This window comes from Cavia porcellus, unplaced genomic scaffold (genome assembly GCF_034190915.1).
Source record: "Cavia porcellus strain 051 isolate PalLab524CR breed Dunkin Hartley unplaced genomic scaffold, mCavPor4.1 scaffold_32, whole genome shotgun sequence".
In the NCBI taxonomy this organism is placed as follows: Eukaryota; Metazoa; Chordata; class Mammalia; order Rodentia; family Caviidae; genus Cavia; species Cavia porcellus.
This window is the reverse complement of record NW_026947515.1, coordinates 14,380,266-14,399,506: the sequence shown is the minus strand read 5'-3', so window position 1 is coordinate 14,399,506 and position 19,241 is coordinate 14,380,266. Positions and strand designations below refer to the sequence as shown.

Sequence of the window (19,241 nt, the reverse complement as noted above, 5' to 3'; positions counted from 1 at the left end):
AGTTTGAGTCCTATTCATGAATTCTCTACCTACTCCTATGTCTCCAAGGTTTCTACCCAATTTGTCTTCCAATAGATTTAGCGTTTCTGTTTTAATATTCAGATCTTTGACCCATTTAGATTTTAATTTAGTACATGGTGATAGACATGGGTCTAGCTTTAGTTTTCGGCAAATGGAGAGCCAGTTTTTCCAGCACCATTTATTAAAGAGACTATCGTTCTTCCAGTGAACCTGCTTGGCTCCTTTATCAAAGATAAGGTGGTTGAGTGTGTTTGTAGTTGTGGTTGTATCTTCTAATCTATTCCATTGATCCTCAGCTCTGTTTTGATTCCAATACCATGTTGATTTTACTACTGTTGCTTTGTAGTATAATTTCAAGTCAGGGATTGTGATGCCTCCTGCTTTGTCTTTGCTGCTTAGAATTGCTTTTGCGACTCTAGGTGTCTTCTGGTTCCAGATGAAATTTAGGAGTGATTTCTCTAGATCTATAAGGTATGTTGATGGTATTTCTATTGGGATTGCATTGAATCTGTATAAGAGTTTTGGGAGAATGGCCATCTTCACAATGTTTGTTCTTCCTATCCATGAGCAAGGGATGTCTTTCCATTTTCTGAGATCATCTTCAATTTCCTTTTTCAGTGTATTATAGTTTTCACTGTATAAGTCTTTCACTTCTTTCGTAAGAGTAATTCCTAAATATTTCATTTTTTTGCTTGCTAATGTGAATAGTCCAGTTTCCCTTATTTCCCTCTCTGTGGTTTTGTTGTTTGTGTATAGGAATGCTATTGATTTCTGAGTATTGATTTTGTATCCAGCCACATTACTGAATTTATTTATTGTATCTAAGAGTCTTTCAATGGAGCTTAGGGGGTCTTCTATGTAGAGTATCATGTCATCTGCAAACAATGACAACTTAACTTCTTCTTTTCCTATCTTTACCCCTTTTATTTCTCTTTCTTGCCTAATTGCTCTGGCTAGTACTTCCAGTACTATATTAAATAGGAGTGGTGATAAAGGACATCCTTTTCTTGTGCCTGATTTTAAAGTAAAGGCTTTCAATTTTTGGCCATTTAGTATGATGCTGGCTGTTGGTTTGTCATAAATGGCCTTTATTATATTGAGGTAAAGACCATCTATTCCAATTTTCTGTAGAGTTTTTATCATCAATAAATGTTGGACCTTATCGAAGGCTTTTTCTGCATCTATAGAAATGATCATGTGATTCTTATTTTTGGCTTTATTGATATGGTGGATTACATTTATTGATTTGCGTATGTTGAACCATCCTTGCATTCCTGGGATGAATCCCACTTGGTCATGGTGTATAATCTTCTTGATGATTTGCTGGATCCTATTTGCCAATATTTTATTGAGGATTTTTGCATCTGTGTTCATTAGGGAGATCGGTCTATAGTTCTCTTTTTTAGTTGGGTCTTTCTCAGGTTTTGGTACTAGAGTGATATTTGCTTCCAGGAATGACTTAGGAAGGATTGCTTCCCTTTCAATTTCATTGAATAGTTTGAGGAGTGTCGGCATTAGGTCTTCTTTGTATTTCTTGTAGAATTCTGCAGTGAATCCATCTGGGCCTGGGCTCTTCTTGGTGGGTGAGGACTTAATTACATTTTCAATTTCAGTAACCGAGATTGGGTTATTCAACAATTTTACATCCTCTTGATCTAGCTTTGGCACTTCATATGCTTCTAAGAATCTGTCTATTTCTTCTGTGTTATCAAACTTTTGAGAGTAGAGGTTTTCGAAATAGGTGTTGATGATCTTCTGTATTTCTATTGGGTCTGTAGTGACTTCTCCTTTTTCATTTCTTATTGCATGAATTTGAGCTTTTTCTTCCCTTTTTTTACTAAGGTTGGCTAGGGGCTTATCGATTTTATTTATTCTTTCAAAGAACCAACTCTTTGATTTGTTGATCCTTTGGATTGTTTTCTTAGTCTCTATTGCATTGATTTCTGCTCTGATTTTTATAATTTCCTCTCTTCTTTTGGCTTTGGGCTTGACTTGCTCTTCTTTTTCTAGCTGTTTGAGGTGTAGCATCAAGTTATTTATTTGTATTCGTTCTGTTTTCCTGATGTGGGAACTCAGTGCAATAAATTTTCCTCTCAGGACGGCTTTCATTGCATCCCACAGATTCCGGTAAGTTGTATCTGCATTTTCATTTTCTTTTAGGTATTGTTTGATTTCTTCTTTAATTTCTTCTGTGACCCACTGATTACTCAAGAGTGTGTTATTCAGTTTCCATGTGTTTGTGGGATTTTTGCAGTATCTTTTATCGTTAATTTCTAATTTCAGAGCGCTGTGATCCGATAACATGCAAGGGATGATTTCAGCTCTTTTGCACTTGTTTAAATATGTTCTATGAGCTAATATATGGTCTATTTTAGAAAATGATCCATGTACTGCTGAGAAGAATGTGTATTCTGATGTTGTTGGGTGGAACATTCTGTATATGTCTATCAAACCCATTTGTTCACAGGTATGATTCAGTTCTGTTATTTCTTTACTCATTTTCTGTCTGGTCGATCTGTCCCTTGGTGTCAATGGCATATTAAGGTCTCCTGTTACAATTGTGTTACTGATAATTTGAGTTTTCATTTCTGTTAATAATTGTTTTATATAACTGGGCGCTCTGGAGTTTGGTGCGTATATATTTAAGATAGTTATCTCTTCCTCTTGGAGTTTTCCCCTTACAAGTATGTAGTGAACTTCTTTATCCTTTATGGTCATTGTTGGTTTAAAGTTCACGTTGTCTGCAAACAGAATGGCTACTCCTGCCTTTTTTTGGATTCCTGCTGCATGAAGAATTGTTTTCCATCCTTTGACTTTCAGTCTGTGAGTATCCTTCTGGGTTAGATGGGTTTCCTGTAAACAGAATATGGTTGGATTTTGTTTCTTGATCCATTCTGCTAGTCTGTTTCTTTTGATTGGTGCATTGAGACCATTTACATTAATGGTTATTACTGTTAAATGTTGGTTAATTGTAGGAATCTTATCTCTCTGCTGTTGCATCTTTATCTTTCTGTTCTGTTTAATTATTTGCTTTGCTTAGTGGTTTTTTCCTTTGTGTATCTAAACTGTCTTTCAATATTTTTTGCAGGGTTGGTTTGGTGTTCATGAAGTTCTTCAGCTGTTCTTTGTCATGGAAGTATCGTATTTCACCATCTATTTTAAATGATAGTTTTGCAGGATATATCAGTCTAGGTTGGAAATCATTTTGCTTTAGGATCTGGAATACTTCACTCCATGCTCTTCTTGACTTTATTGTTTGTGCTGAGAAGTCTGCTGTGATTCTGATAGGTTTTCCTTTATAAGTGATCTGTCTTTTCTCTCTGACAGCTTTTAATAATCTATTCTTGTGTTGGATTTCTGGGATGGTGATTATTATATGTCTGGGTGTAGTTTTATTTTGGTTATGACTATTTGGAGTTCTATATGCTTCACTGATCCTGATGTCAGTTTCTGATCTCATGCTTGGGAAGTTTTCAGCTATTGCTTCTCTAAATATCCTCTTGATATCCTTTATGTTGTCTCCTTCTTTTTCATTAATCCCTATCATTCTTATGTTATTCTTCTTTGCATCATCTTGCAGTTGTTGAATTGTTGTTTCCTGATTCCTTGTTATTTTTAAAAGATCTTTCCTTTCCTGTTCACTAGCTGCAATCCTGTCTTCAAGGTCTGAAATTCTATCTTCACTTTCATTAAGGCGGTTTTTACAACTTTCAGTGGAGTTTTTATTTCCTGTATATCTCTGTGCATCTGCATTATGTATTCTGTTTGTTTCTTATATTGCTCATCTAGGGATTCTATCTTTTTGTTTAGTTCCTCCAATTTTTTATTTGTGTTTTCTTTAGATATATTTAGAATCTCTTTCATTTCTTTTATCATTTCTTCTTTTATCTGTTATATTATTTCGAGTTTGAATTTCTTTAAAGCTTCCTGGAGTTGCTTGTCAACTTCAGTAGCTATTGTGTCTGATATATGAGGAGGATGGGATATATTTTCTTCTAAATACATTCCTCCTAGGGTTTCCTGAGATGGGCTGGAGGTTTGAGGTTGTAATTTGGTCTTTCGTTTTGTCATTTTCCTATATTTCTGTGTTTCAAGTGTTATTTGAAAGCCTCCTCAGGATCTGTTGAAAATCCCCTTCTATGTTTGCAGCTACTGAGACTCTGGCACCACTCTACCCCAGGCCATTGGGCCTGCAGAACCAATGGCCCTCCTCTGCTTGTTCAGAACTCCGCGGTTCCAGACAAGCTGGGCCTCAGGGACACTGTGCGCCCACCTCCCCCTTGGTAGATCCACAGCTCTTGGATCGCAGCCGGGTTAGGGTACTCACCATAGGCCGCAGTGCCTCAGGAGCCTGTGATCCCTCCCTGCTTGCAGAGATATCCACAGTCCTCCAGACAAAGGAAGGGCCTCCTGCGGGCACTCCGGATCCACCCAGCTCCTCCTCTGCACGCAGATGGCTAGGCGCGGCTGGGCACAGGCCGAGGTAACTCAGGAACCTGGGATCCCTCCCTGCTTGCAGAAATATTCACTCCTCCAGACAAAGGAAGGGGCTTCTGCAGGCACTCCGGGTCCGCCCAGCTCCTCCTCTGCACGCCGATGGCTGTGCGCGGCTGGGCACAGACCGAGTTGCCTCAGGAACCCGGGATCCCTCCTCCTCCAGACAAAGGAAGGGGCTTCTGCAGGCGCTCCGGATCCGCGCAGCTCCTCCTCTGCACACCGATGGCTAGGCGCTGCTGGGCACAGGCCGAGGTACCTCAGGAACCTGGGATCCCTCCTCCTCCAGACAAAGGAAGGGGCTTCTGCAGGCGCTCCGGTTCCGCGCAGCTCCTCCTCTGCACACCGATGGCTAGGCGCGGCTGGGCACAGGCCGAGGTGCCTCAGGAACCCGGGATCCCTCCTCCTCCAGACAAAGGAAGGGGCTTCTGCAGGCACTCCGGATCCGCCCAGCTCCTCCTCTGCACGCCGATGGCTAGGCGCGGCTGGGCACAGGCCGAGGTGCCTCAGGAACCTGGGATCCCTCCTCCTCCAGACAAAGGAAGGGGCTTCTGCAGGCGCTCCGGATCCGCGCAGCTCCTCCTCTGCACACCGATGGCTAGGCGCGGCTGGGCACAGGCCGAGGTACCTCAGGAACCTGGGATCCCTCCTCCTCCAGACAAAGGAAGGGGCTTCTGCAGGCGCTCAGGATCCGCGCAGCTCCTCTTCTGCACACCGATGGCTAGGCGCGGCTGGGCAGAGGCCGAGGTGCCTCAGGAACCTGGGATCCCTCCTCCTCCAGACAAAGGAAGGGGCTTATCTGATGTTGTTAATACAAACTAATGAAGCAGTTTTAAAATGAGGTAAGTATCTCATGAATTGTGACTACTCCATAATCTCCTTTTAATCATTATTTAAATTTTTTCACTTTTATAACTATGAAATTTATGTCTAGCTAACTTTTGGCAAATTTATATAACTTGTAGAATATAAATATGTAAAACATTTATATATGTGTTTTCAAATATCTGGAAGGTATATGAGTTTGTGATGTAGTTCAGTAGCAGCGTACTTACTTAATTAGTATGCATAAATCCCTAAGTTTGATTACCTGTACTAAAATCTGAAAGGTTAAAAAGAAAAAAAATACTATACACAGACAAGCCATTCTTCAATAGGAACTTTCTAACATTTTCTTTCCGTGGAAGAAACACTGTACCATCTAATTTTCTGTCCTTTTTCATGCAGACATAAGCACTGTTAGTTTATGTTCCCCCTCATACTTTGCACTCTGTCCTAACTTGCTTTTTATTTTTTACTGATCAGTAAATCTTGAAAATAGTTCCATATAAAGACATTAAGATCTTCCTCAAGTATTTGTAATTTTATGTATGCTGTATTTGTCATTTTATGTATTTACTTAGCCAAAATTCTTGAATGTATCTTTTACCACATAAATTGTTTGATTTTTACATTTAAATCTATGATACATTTAAGATGTACTTTTTAAAAGTACTGTTTCCTGCCTTTAGTTGTACTGTCAGGGCTCCCTTGATGTCCTGAATAGATTCATAATATTTACTTTTCATCGTCTTTTGACTTTGTGGGAAAGCCAGAAGTTGCATAGTGCCCAATCCTGTGGATGAGTATATCCTAATGTTTTCACAAGTCTCCTTTTCCATTGGATGGCACTTGGCAGTAGTATTTGCCATATTTTTGGTAGTTCCTTGTAAAGACACAAAAGATATCTTTTAGAACTTCTTTAGAAAATAGCAAGAATGAGAAGTGCATTCCAAGTAAGGGATCATATTTTGTGGAGAATTAATGACAGTTTGTCTTTTATTGTAATGAAAATTTTTTATTGAAGCATTTACTATGTATTTCAATGAATTTTCTTTTAGGAACTCTGTTAGAACTGAGTGTGAAATGCTGAATAACTAGGCTTTGTGATAGCTACTGTACATACTTGACAAGTTTTGTATTGCACAGTTGTAGAAGGCATGTGACAAGATTGTCTAAACTGGAATGTTCAATCCCCTCTCCCACAAGGATACTTAGAGGGAGCACAATGAATGGATTCTTTTTCATACATTTGACTTTCTATATGTTTCTTAATTTCTCCCATATCTTAGGACTATTTTCATTGTATACTGTGATTACTATTAGAAGCTGAGTGGTGCTTTAAAATGCCACACATTGAGAATTAAAACATATGTGTGGTCAATTCAGTAATGACATAACAGCAAGAAAAGAAGTATATAATAACATTTCCTGAATTGCTCTTCTGCTGTCCCTTGACCAAGATTACGATTCTCCATCACTTAGATCATGGCTTTTAGAAATCTCAGTGTATCTTCTTAAATTTTCCTGAAATATTGTTGACCATGAACTGTGCGTATCTTCTGGTCATCACGTTTCTGACTTTGACTTATGACATTCCTTTTCTGTTACCATACGGTTTTGCTCCACTGAACTGAACCTTATTGAGGGTGTTCATCATGCAGCTCCATAGTTTTTATGATTATTTATTGAAATGCAAAATATACACCAGGAAAAAAATCCCAAACTGAGCACACTCATAACCAGCTGCTGAATCAAGAAATCACATGTGAGCCATGTTATCAGAAGCTTCCTGCAAGGGCCCTACCCAGTCTATCTTCCACTCCAAGAGTAGCCACTATCAGGACTTCTTTTTTCACTTTTGAACTATACCTAAAAGGAACCACATAATATATACTCTTATTGTGCCTAAATTCTTTTCATCAGCATTTAAATTTTTACAGTTACTTTATATTGTTTCAAGTCATTGTAGTTTATTCATTCTACTATCAGTATTTGTTTCTTGTTGGATTAATAGTGCTGCTGTAAATATTATTATGTACCTTTGATGAATACATACATGTATTTTTGTTGGACATTTCCTTCCTTTGGGTTTTTATGTGATACCAGGTTACGTATGTGTGGGGTCAATAGTCTATATGTAGCCAGCCCCTGGAGCTAGCAGATTGTCCACTGGCTCATCAAATAACCACATGAATGGAGTGGACTTTTGAAGGAAGATGTTATTGGATGACTTTCTTCACTTTTTCTTCATACAGAGAACACGGTTATCATCACCAGCTTCATATGTTTAAAAGGACCTAAGACAGAAATATTCTTGTTCATGAATCTGCTAGTAGATAATTGAGTGATTGTAAACTAATTGAAAAGTGTTGTAATTAAGAAAAATGTGAGAAATTCTTAGTGACTTATTTGGTGCTATTTATACACACATGAGTGCATATATATATATATGTAGCCATATATGTATGACTGTATATAGTCTTCTCTCCAGTAAACATTTGTGTTGTTGGTAGCTTTTTTGAACATGTATAATCATATTTTAACATATTACTGCTTTATAAAGTATAATGGCATTTGCATATTGAATTATTGGAAAGAAATTCTTGACATTTTTCTGAAGCTATACAGGATTATATTTGTGTTTGATCAGTTTTGAAGCTCAAAACTGGTGATATTTAGCATATGTATTACATTATGTGTGTTGGAGAGTGGTAATGGGGATGTTTAACCTTTCACACTGAGTTACATCCCCAGCATCTCCCTCACGTTTTTAAGACAAGGTCTTGCTAAATTGCCCAGACTAAGTAGGCCTTGTGACAGTCCTATCTCAGTCTCCCAAATGGCAAAGATTACAGCATGCATGACCATGCCCAGCTAAGTTTGAAGTTTTATACACAGTTTAGGATAGGGACTTAAAGATCTCTAAACTTTGAGACATATCTTGACACTGATATGAGAAATGTGAACTCTTAAGAATGTTCACCATATGGTTACTGTTATGGTCTAGATCTTGAATATCCCCCAAGAGTTCATGTGTTTAGAGGTGGGGATTCAGGAAGGTGAGTGGATTGTGGGTGCGTTATACTCATCAGTGGACTGCAGTTATAAGGCCTGGTTGGAAGAGGCAGGTGACTTTGTTGTGACCTAGAAGGACATATCTTTCTCTGGCTTTTCTCTCTCTGTTTCCTAGCTGCCATGAGATAAATATTTATATAGATATATAGAGATAAAGTATTTATCTTTGCCTTTGATCCTGTTTTTGTGTTGGAGGGAGCCAATCATGAACTGAAACGGCCAATCATGAACTATGACCCAAAATAAATTATTCTTTTTTTCTGAAAAAGGCTTTATTTTCTTTTGGCCCAAGATTTGGGAGGGAGCTCCAAAGAGGCGGGAAAACTGCCTAATGGCTGGAGGAAGAAGGTATGGCCAAAGCCCTGGTGCCAGGTGATGCAGGAACCCCTCAGAGGCTGCTAGACTCTGGGGCCTCCTAGTCATCCTTACGGGTGACCCTTTTGAAGAGGTACTCTCCCAGGCAGCCTGGGGGCCTGCCAGCCTGTGGAGATTAGTGAGGTGGTTACCTGCCCTTTTGATGAGCTTTACCTCCTCATCTACAAAGTGTTCTCCAGGAAATCACAGACATGGGGGTCTGTCTTGGCAGAGCCCAAGGCATGAAGATCCAGAAGAGGCTGGTTCAGATTTTTCTCTAGGGTCAGGGCAGCTTCCATAGCATCCAGAATTTTACTCCACTCATCTTCAGAAGGTTTCTGCACGTTTTAGAAGGGAGCTCGGCCATGGCCCTGCTTTTCATCTTCAGGAGACATGTGGTGCCCTCATGTTTCTCCTTGGCCAGCTCACTGAAGAAATGGCCTACTCCCATCAGAGCCACAACATCACAGTCAAAGTGCTAGCCGAGAGAGAGGTGGATGTAAGAGGCTCTCAGCACAGGCTCACCAAGCAGTTGACAGAGCCTCCGCCTTGGTGGAATAATTCTGATGAATCCGAGAGGTCATGGCTGATCAGCAGTAAGGTGCAACCCATAAAAGAACACCCAAATTTGTACCTAGAAGGTGAATGGAAGATGAAAAATAGGAGTCCCCAGGTCTGTTCCATCCAAACACTGTTGAAGCAAGACACGGATCTGTGGGATCTCTGAACACGCCACTGAAAATCTCTTTAACTTGTGGGTGTTGGGATTTTGCCCAGTGACAAGGAAAGTGATAAAGTTATTAAACATCACTCTATGAAAATTATTTGTGTGGAAGTTAGTAGCACCTCCTCTCCTACTTTATTTACAATTTTGCTTTATGTAATGAAGTGTATGAGTAGTTTTGTGCCATTATATTTCCAACAAACTGACATACAGCTTCTTAAAAGTCATATTTTCTCACTTAATATGTATACTATTTATAATTTCCTATTACAATGGAAAACAGATTATTTACCCCTAAAGTTATATCTTTAAACATGAATGGAAAAGCTTTCCTATTTGGCCCTTTTGAATTTTCTTAATTTCTCTTAGTAGCTCATTTGTTCTAAATCAACATTTATAATATTAGTAGGAACACAAGGATTAATCTTCAAATAGGAATGCCTTGGAGTAAATATATTAAAATGGAAAGTATTGTGACAGTTTTCTCTACATTTGTTTACTAGACACTAATCTGAATAGAAGACTTAAATGGAATGCTAAAAAATTTTGTGATTATTCAGAAAGGAGGTAAATTTATTTTGATTGTATTTTTTTCAGGGAAACACTGCATTTTGTAAAATTTGGATGAAGTCTCATTAACAGCAGAGAGTTTCCTGGTTTACCCAGGAGCTACTATTTTGAATTTTGGTAGAAAGAGAGACATAGGTCAAATCAGTCTTATATGAGAATTTTAAAGTTTAGTTAAACAGTATAATTCAAAACTTGACTTTTAATATTGACACTGTAAAGAAATATGACTTTGCCATTTCATTTATAAGATTGATGAAAAACTCCTCAAGAAATTATAATGATATTTATTTTAAAATGGAAAAATATTTAGATCAAGAAGCTACCTAGAAAAAAGCTAGAAGTTTGTAAATTAAAAGAAACTTTAAAAATCTAGAAACTAAAAAAAGTTACAAACTTGAATAGCAAATGTAAAAATTTCTGTGCCTACTTCAATAGTATATAAACATTTTACAAGGTCACATTGCTAAGTTTTATTAGCAAATAAATTTGTACTTTTAAAACATTGGTCGTAATTCTATCACAACAGAAAAGTGGCCTATAATTTATAATACAATGCTTAATATTTTGTGCTAATCTTAACTGATTTGTATGAATTGACTGAGTTTGTAAATATTTTTCATTACCACTTTTACCAAAATTAAAAGCAAATACAATTCTTAATGTACTATTCCATCAAAATATGCCGTATTTCTTATCCAGTCTAATGTAAGTTCTTACAGCATCGATACTATATAGTGTTGGTGAGCAAGAAGGAAATATCTGACATGTATGAATTAATTTTAACTACTCTTAGATCAATTACATCAAAGTTGAATTAAATGTTATCATAAATTGGTGAATTACATTATAGTTGAATTATTTAAAAAGTTAATTAAATGTTACTGCCTTTCAGTTTCTAGGCTAATCCAAAGGGGGAATTTTTAAAAATGCCATTATACCATTGTAAAAAGACTATAGTGAAATGAACCTATCTATTGTCCTTGGAGGGAAAACTGTGCATGCTAATAGTGTCTGATGAGAAAAAAGTTCAAAGTACTTATTACTAATAAGAAAACAAGAATAACATGATAACACTAAGCAGCAATAACTACTACCACATCATTTATATTATTCTGAGTATATATTAAGTCTTGAGATCCTGCAGGGTGAAAATTTCCCTCCCATAGTATTCTTTAAAACTTCCTTAGATATTCTTGACCACTGCTTTTCTCTTTGAAGTTTAACATCAAAGCCTTGTGAAAATGCTGTTGCCCCGAGTGTAGTGGTGCACACCTCTAATCCCAGCACTCAGTAGGCTGAAGCAGGATTACTGCTAGTTTGAGGCCAGGCTGGACTCCATAGTGAGTTCAGGGACAGTTTGAACTACATAGTGAGACTCTGATTGAGAGAGAGAGAGAGAGAGAGAGAGAGAGAGAGAGAGAGAGAGAGAGAGAAAGAGACGTGGGGGGAGAGAAGGAAGGAAGGAAAAGAAAGGAAAGAAGGAAGGACAAAATGAAGGAAAAAAGAGAAAAGAAAGAGGAAGGAAGGAAGGAACGAAGGAAAATACTGTTGAAAGTTTTATATGTATTCACATTATTTTTATAGGCTAAGTTGAATAGAATTCAAATTTGAATGGATAATCTGTCCTTTTTCCGTAATACACTTGAGGTAAAAAGCACATTTCTTCATGAATTCATAATGGCTTCTATTAAACATTTATAATTCTCTCCACAAATACTTTACATTTGTTTTGTTACTGTATGCTGTTATTTTACCTTTTGTAAATTACATTTTCTAATTGATTGTTCCTTTGGAATGAAAGATATTTAAAAATATTGAATTGCTGTATCTACCATCTTTGTCGAATTTTTTAAAATTTATGCTCTTTATTTTTGGTACATTTTAGATACACATAGTGATAACATTCATCATAGGGGATTTGTACCTGTAAATCATATATCTTTAGTTCTCTTTTCTTCCCAGTCCCCTCTCCTCTCCAGCCCACCTCTCTTTATTTAGAGAAGCTTTGTTTCCAGTTTTTCCTTGTGTTCTTTATTTTCTTGTCCCTTCTTTCCTTCCTCCTTACTTGTTAAGCTTCTCATTTAAATATTTTCTTCTCATTTCCATATGTTTTAATCCTTATTTACACTTTTGATTTCTCACACCAGAGAAAACATGGTATTTTTATGTGTATCTGATTCATTTCACTTAAAACTATGGTGTCAACCTGCATCCATTTACCTAGAAATGTCTCAAGCTTGTCTGTCTTTATGGCAGAGTAATACTCTATTGTATTTTTTTTTTTTTATCGGTCCTGGGGATTGAACTTACGACCGCCTGCTTGCAAGGCAGGTGCTTATGCTGCTGAGCCAAATCCCCAGCCCCTCAATTGTATTTTTAAAAAACCACATCTTCATTCATTTTTTTTTGTTGTTGTTGTTGCTAGTGAGTTTTGGGGCAGTTTTCAACATTTAGCTATTGCAGATTTTGCTGCTATACACATGGGTGTGCATATATATCTCTGTGGTATGATGCTTTTAATTCTTTTGGGAAGATACCAAGAAAGGGAATAGCTGGGTCAAATAGAACTTCCAATCCTAGTTTGAGGAATCTCCACACTGATTTCCACAGTCATCGCACCAGTCTGCACTTCCACCCACAGTGGAGAAGGGTTTCTTTTTCCCCACTGACCTGTCAGCATTTGTTATTGCTTGATAATCATTCTTTGAAGGAGAGGTAATCATAGCATTTTTATTTGTATCTCTTAAGTGACCAGTGGTGTTTAATAATATCTTATTAAATGCAGGTTCTCAAAGTAGGTATTAATAATCCCCTGGACAGAAATCCAGAAGCAAGGTATATTGTGATTTTAGCATTTTCATTGTTGATTGCATGAGTTTGAGTCTGATAAAATTGCTAAGGGTTTATTAATTTTATTTAATCTTTCAAAGAACCAAGTCTTAGATTCATGGATTCTTTATATTGTTTTCTTGGTCTCCATTGTATTAATTCCTGCTCTGATCTTTATCATTTTCTCCTCATATGATCTTTTGGCTTGAGTTGCTCTACTTTTTCTAGAAACTTGAGGGTCAACTTATAAAAATATCACTGATATTAGAAATCAAAAGTGTAAATAAGGACTAAAATATATGGAAAAGAGAATGAGATTTTTTGTTTGACCTTGCTTTTATTTTTCTGATATGAGTATTCACCACTATCAGTTCCCATTGTAGGGCTGCTTTCTTTGGTTCCCTTAAATTCTGGTATGTTTTCAAAGTTTCAAAGTTTATTTTCTATGTAAATTATCTTGAATTTGCGTTGTGGACAGTCCATTGTATATCCTGCAAGTAATGACATTTCTGTCCTTCATGCAGTCTTTATGCCTTCTCTTCTTTTCTCACGCTGCCTTTCTGTGCTTATTGAGTTTCCAGTAATGTGTTTACTATCATTGTGCATGTGGATATCCTTATATAAGAAATATTTTCATGATGATGTACACTGTTTTTATAAAGGCTTTTGATTGGCACCTTGTATCACATGAAAGGCATCATTTCCATTCCTGTTTGTTAAGATTTCTTCACATTTTCAACAATTGTGAATGAAATGTTATACCTTTTCAAATGTTTTCTGCTCTATAGAAATTATCATATGACATTTTACTCACTTAATATGACAAAACAGACTGATAGATTTTCAAATATGACAAAACACACTGATAGATTTTCAAATGTTAAATAAATTTTATATACCTGAGATTCATCATGGCTGGTCACATTGCATATTTATAATGTGTTAGTGGATCCAGTTTGTTTTATTTGGAAACTTGCCCTTGAAATTGTATGTCAAGTGACTTATTTGGAGTCCCTTTGCCTTTTACTGAAACAATTATTCCCCTTTTATAGTACTCTACTGGTTTCTGCCCAATGGACCATTCAATTTCTTTTTTTAAAATTTTTTAATTATTTTTTATTTTAAAGAAATTAAGACAAAAGAAGACATAAGAAAGCAGACCAGAACAGAACAATGTAAGCAACACAGTATTTCACCAGAAGCCAACCTGTAATTAACAGTAATTACCATAATGTCTCTTTCTTTGAAATAGTTGAGCATAACTTCATATACAATAATATCAAAGATATTACAAAATAGTATAAAACCATTCAAGAGAATGATAGTATTACAGGGCATTCAGAACCAAATAACAGAGAATGAACAATGGCTACTATATTATCTCATTTTTCATAGAAAATTTGTTTATACTATCACACATAATAAAATCCAATAAGATACAATATTACAATACAATACAATAAGACCATGGTAGGACTTCAGAGTAAGATGATATTAAATCAGCACTGGCTATTATAATGTCTTGTTTTCTTCAAAATAGCTGTTCATACCATCACAGATAATAAAGTCAAGCAAACCAGGATAAAACCATTCCAACTAATGAATGAAAACATTATAAGGCTTCAAAGCAGTGTATTGGGGAATCATGATTACCATAAACTCTTTATGTACACTTACCATTTCTTACACTAGGGAGAGTATATGGTATTTATGCATGTGAATTTGATTTATTTCGCTTATGAGTATGGTCTCAAGTTGCGTTCATTTATTTATAAATATCTCAATGTGATCATTCTTTATAGCTGAGTAGTACTCCATTGTATAAAATAGCACATCTTTTTCATCTATTCCTCAGTTGATGGATACTTAGGTTGTTTCCAAAATCTGGCTATTACAAATTGTGCTGCTATAAACATAGGTGCACATATATCACTGTGGTATGATGTTTTCAGTTCTTCTAGGAATATGCCTAAAAGTGGAATAGCTGGGTCAAATGGGACTTCCAATCCCAGCTTTTTGAGGAATCTCCAGACTGGTCTCCGTAGTCGTTGCACCAGGCTACACTCCCACCAACAGTGTAAGAGAGTTCCTTTTTCCCCACATTCCCCCCTTATGAGTCGTCTTGTAGAAGGATTTAAAATTTTTTAAAAAAGAAAAACAAAAAAGTAGAGAAATAACAGAATTTGAAAAAAATAGTAGGAAATGGACACTAGTTAATATATTCATATTGTTATCCTACAGTGGTTGTTCCCATTAGAAGATCTAATTATAAAAACATGATCGAACAGTGACAGCACAAGCTGTATTTTTTGATGAACTAACAGAGATTAGTAGTGTAGTTATCTATCTTGTATGCACATACATACATACATTTATGTATGTATATCTGCATATATATAATCTTTTCCCTTCATCTTTTTCCCCTTTCTCCTTTTCTAGTTGTGCTTTCCTTTTTAGCACTTTCTTTCCCCTTCATTATTACAATATCTATTGTACATTTTGGATCTTACTACTCCTTCAGGTTCTTATTTTTATTATTTTTTTACACTCTGGAGACAATATAAGATTTATAAGTGTAGTTTGATTTATTTCACTTATGAGTATGGTCTCAAGTTGCCTCCATTTATCTTTAAAAGCCTCGAGATTATCCTTTTTTATAACTGAGTAATATTACATTGCATAAAAACAGCATATTGTTTTTTTCACCAGGGATGGAACTCACGACCTTGCACTGACCAGGCAGGCACTTAAGCCACTGAGCTAAACCCACAGCTACTGTATCTTCTTTATCCATTCTATAGTTGAGGGTCATTTGGATTTTTTCCAAGGTTTAGCTATTACAAATTGTGCTGCTATAAACATAGGTGCACATATATTGCTGTAATATGACATTTTCAGTTTTTCTGGAAAATACCTAGAAGAAGAATAAATGGATAGAATGGGACTTCCAATCCTAGATTTTTGAAGAATCGCCACACTGATTTCCACAGTGGTTGTACCAGTCTACACCTCCACCACAGTTCCTTTTTTCCCATGGCCCTGCCAACATTTATCATCAATTGACTTCCCGATGTCTGGAGTGAGATGGAATCTCAACATTGTTTTAAATTGCATTTCTCAGATAATCAGTGAACATTTCTCAGATTGCATTTCTCAGATAATCAGTTGAACATTTTTTCATGTATTTATTTGCCATTTATATTTCGTCATCTGATAAGTGAGTGTTCATCTCAGATGCCCTTTTTTGGTTTGGGTCTTTGAATTTGGAGGGCCTGATATTCTTCAATTCTTTATACATTCTAGATGTAAATCTTCTGTCTGAGGAACAGCTGGATGACATGCTTTCCCATTCTGTGGGTTTTCTTTACAGTCTGTTGGTGATTTCTTTTAAAGTGCAAAAACTCTTTAATAAGATGCGATTCTGGTTGTTGATTCTTTGAAGTACTTCCTGTGTGGTTTGCCTACCCCTTTGTCTTGAAGATTTCTAACTACCTTGTCATTTGGTAGATTTAGTGTTTCTATTGTAATATTTATATTTAATAAATTTTGACTTTAATTTAGTGTATGGTGATAGGCATGGGCCTAGTTTCAGTCTTCGGCATGTGGAAAGCCAATTTTTCCAGCATCATTTATTAAACAGGCTATCATCCAGTGAACATGTTTAGCCCTTTTGTCAAATATAAGGTTACTGAGTGTCTTAGTAGTTGTGTCTGCATCTTCTGATCTAATCCATTAATCTTCAATTGCCAGTACCATGCTGATTGTATCACAGTAGCTTTTTAGTATAATTGTGCTTTATGTTTCCTTGCCTTTGTTGGCTTGTATTGCCTTTACTATTCTAGGTCTATTCTAGATGATTTTTAGGAATGTTTTCTCTAGATCTGTGACGTATGTTAGTGGTATTTTCATTGGGATTGCATTAAATCTGTATAACAGTTTTGGGAGTATGGCCGTATTCACTATGTTGATTCTTCCAACATAGTAAAAAGGATCTCTTTCCATTTTCTAACATTATTCAATCTCCATTTTTAGAGTTCTATGGTTTTCAATGTATAGGTCTTTTACATCCATTGTTAGATTGATTCCTAAGTATTTTACTATTTTGGATGCTATTGTGAAAGGTGTATGTTCCCTAACTTCTCTCTCAGTGAGTTTGTTGTTTGTATACTGAAATGCTATTGATTATTGAGTGTTGACTTTGTATCCAGCTGTGCTGCTGAATTTGTTTCTTAATTCTAGTTGTCTTTTGATGGAGTTTATGGGGTCTTCTATGCGGAGTATCACGTTATCTGCAAACAGTGATAATTTAGTTCTTCTTTTCCTGTTCTTAACTCCTTTTATTTCTTTCTTGTCTAACTGATCTGGCTAACATTTCCAGAGATATTTTGAATAGGGGTGGGGATAGTAGACATCCTTGTCTTGTTCTTGGTTTTAGAATGAAGGCTTTCTTGTAGAAGGATTTTGTGTTTGAGAGTTCCTCAGTCAGTCCTTGACCAACTTTCTTTGCTACCTACATACTCTCATTTGACAATCTCTGTTTCCCAGAGACCAAGTACAGTACCATATCAAGTAACGTAAATTATATATTTTTATTTCTGCTCAGATCACTTTCTTGCTCTCTTGAATCATTACTCAAGATTTTTATTGGTTACTTTCTTATTATTGAGTGCTGATATATTTTAGAAAATATATTCTGAAAGGAAGTCTTTTATTAAGTATGTCATTTAGAAATATTTCCACACAAACTGTGACTTCTCTTTTCAATAGTGTCTTTTAACAACACGTAGGTTCTCAAGTTTGAAAAATTCAATTGTTTACTTGCTTTGTTATTGAACATGATTTTTAGCATCATATTAAAGATATTCTTTGTCATCTAATCCTAGATTATAAAATTTTCCTCTATGTTTTTTTCTGCAAGTTGTAGAGTTTATGTTTCATACTTAGATATATTATTTGAGTTTTATTTGGTAAAAAGTACTGTCATGGTTTTTACCTGAGTGGTTTTTTCTGCTGAGATGTTAAGGGTCTTTCTTTTTGTAATTATTGAAAAATTCCTATTATTATGATACTCAAGGTAGTTTTCCTTTTGTCTATTTTAGGATGGCTTGACAGTAATATTTTAATATTCTCATTAAAATTATTCATTTTAGATTAATTTAATCTTTTTCATAGTCATCTTGTATTTGTTTTATTATTCCTTTATATTTCTATATTTATAATTTCTTTCTTACATTTTCACCTATGGTTTTCTTTTGTCCACTGAGTGTATGTTTAAATGGTTTTATAATATCATTGATTTGTATTTCTATTCTTTGTCATATCCACTATGTTTTTGTTCCCCTTTTTGTTTTCATAATTTTTGAGTAGTACTTACTCCTTTTACCCTATTATTGAACCCAAAGTCTTGCACTTCACATGCTAGGCAAGCACTCTTCCAAAGGAACACATCCCTAGAATGCTTCTCTTACATCTTAGATAATTCCTAACCCTTTGAGTCCTAGTTCATCTTCCCTTCATATATCTCTTAATTTTTATCATATTTCCTTGTGGTTATTAGATCATTTTAATGGTAGATTTTCCCTCATTGTATCCAAAATGTTGTTCTCTTTCCCTGGTTTTACAATAGCTTTCATACTCCAATGGCTATTATTTTCCCTCATCATTCACTCTTGAATAAAGTAAAGCCTGGCACACTCCTGTAATCCTAGCATTTAGGAGGCTGAAACAGGAAGATGCTATGAGTTGAGGCCAGCTGGAGCTGGTGAACTTAAGGTTAGACTAAACTACATAGTGAGATGCCATCTTAAAAAGCAGAACAAAACAAAAAGAATAAGGTAGATTTTTGTCTGGTCTTACTGTGTTGTTTCACACAGAGCTCCTACTCAATATGCACTTTTCTAGAGAAATTAGTGTATCATGTATTTTAGGTAGGGATTGTCTTGTTTTCTCCACGTTGACCTACATAGTGATCATATGCTCTTACTGTTTCGCAACTGCATAAAACATGGGACAAGTTATCAGTGAATTTCCAAGTTTTTAGAAAGATATCACTTACACAAATCTGTTTTGCTGACAGTATACCTTTTCATAGACTATATTCTGAGTCTTTGATATGCTAAATGTGAATTTTATAGTTCTCAGTATAATTTAATTCAAATTTCTTCCTATTTATATATTAACTTTTATTCCTTTAGCTGTGCAGATTACAGCTCCATATGTACAATACACCAACATCATTCATCCTTTAATTCACTCCTAATATTTCCTCAGAGTTTCTGGCTCCAAATGTATTTGTACAAAAAGGAACAATAGATCTAAATCAGACAAAGTTATTATCATGAAGCAAGCTCCC

General features: G+C 35.9%; 1 protein-coding gene and 1 pseudogene across 14 annotated transcripts in view; one reads left to right on the top strand and one right to left on the bottom strand.

The window, feature by feature from the left end:
* The window catches only part of Cep112 (centrosomal protein 112), a 607,347-nt gene that overhangs the window by 163,782 nt on the left and 424,324 nt on the right, over positions 1-19,241 (top strand). The window lies entirely within an intron of this gene.
* Positions 8,828-9,350, bottom strand: LOC106026769 (ferritin light chain-like; annotated as a pseudogene).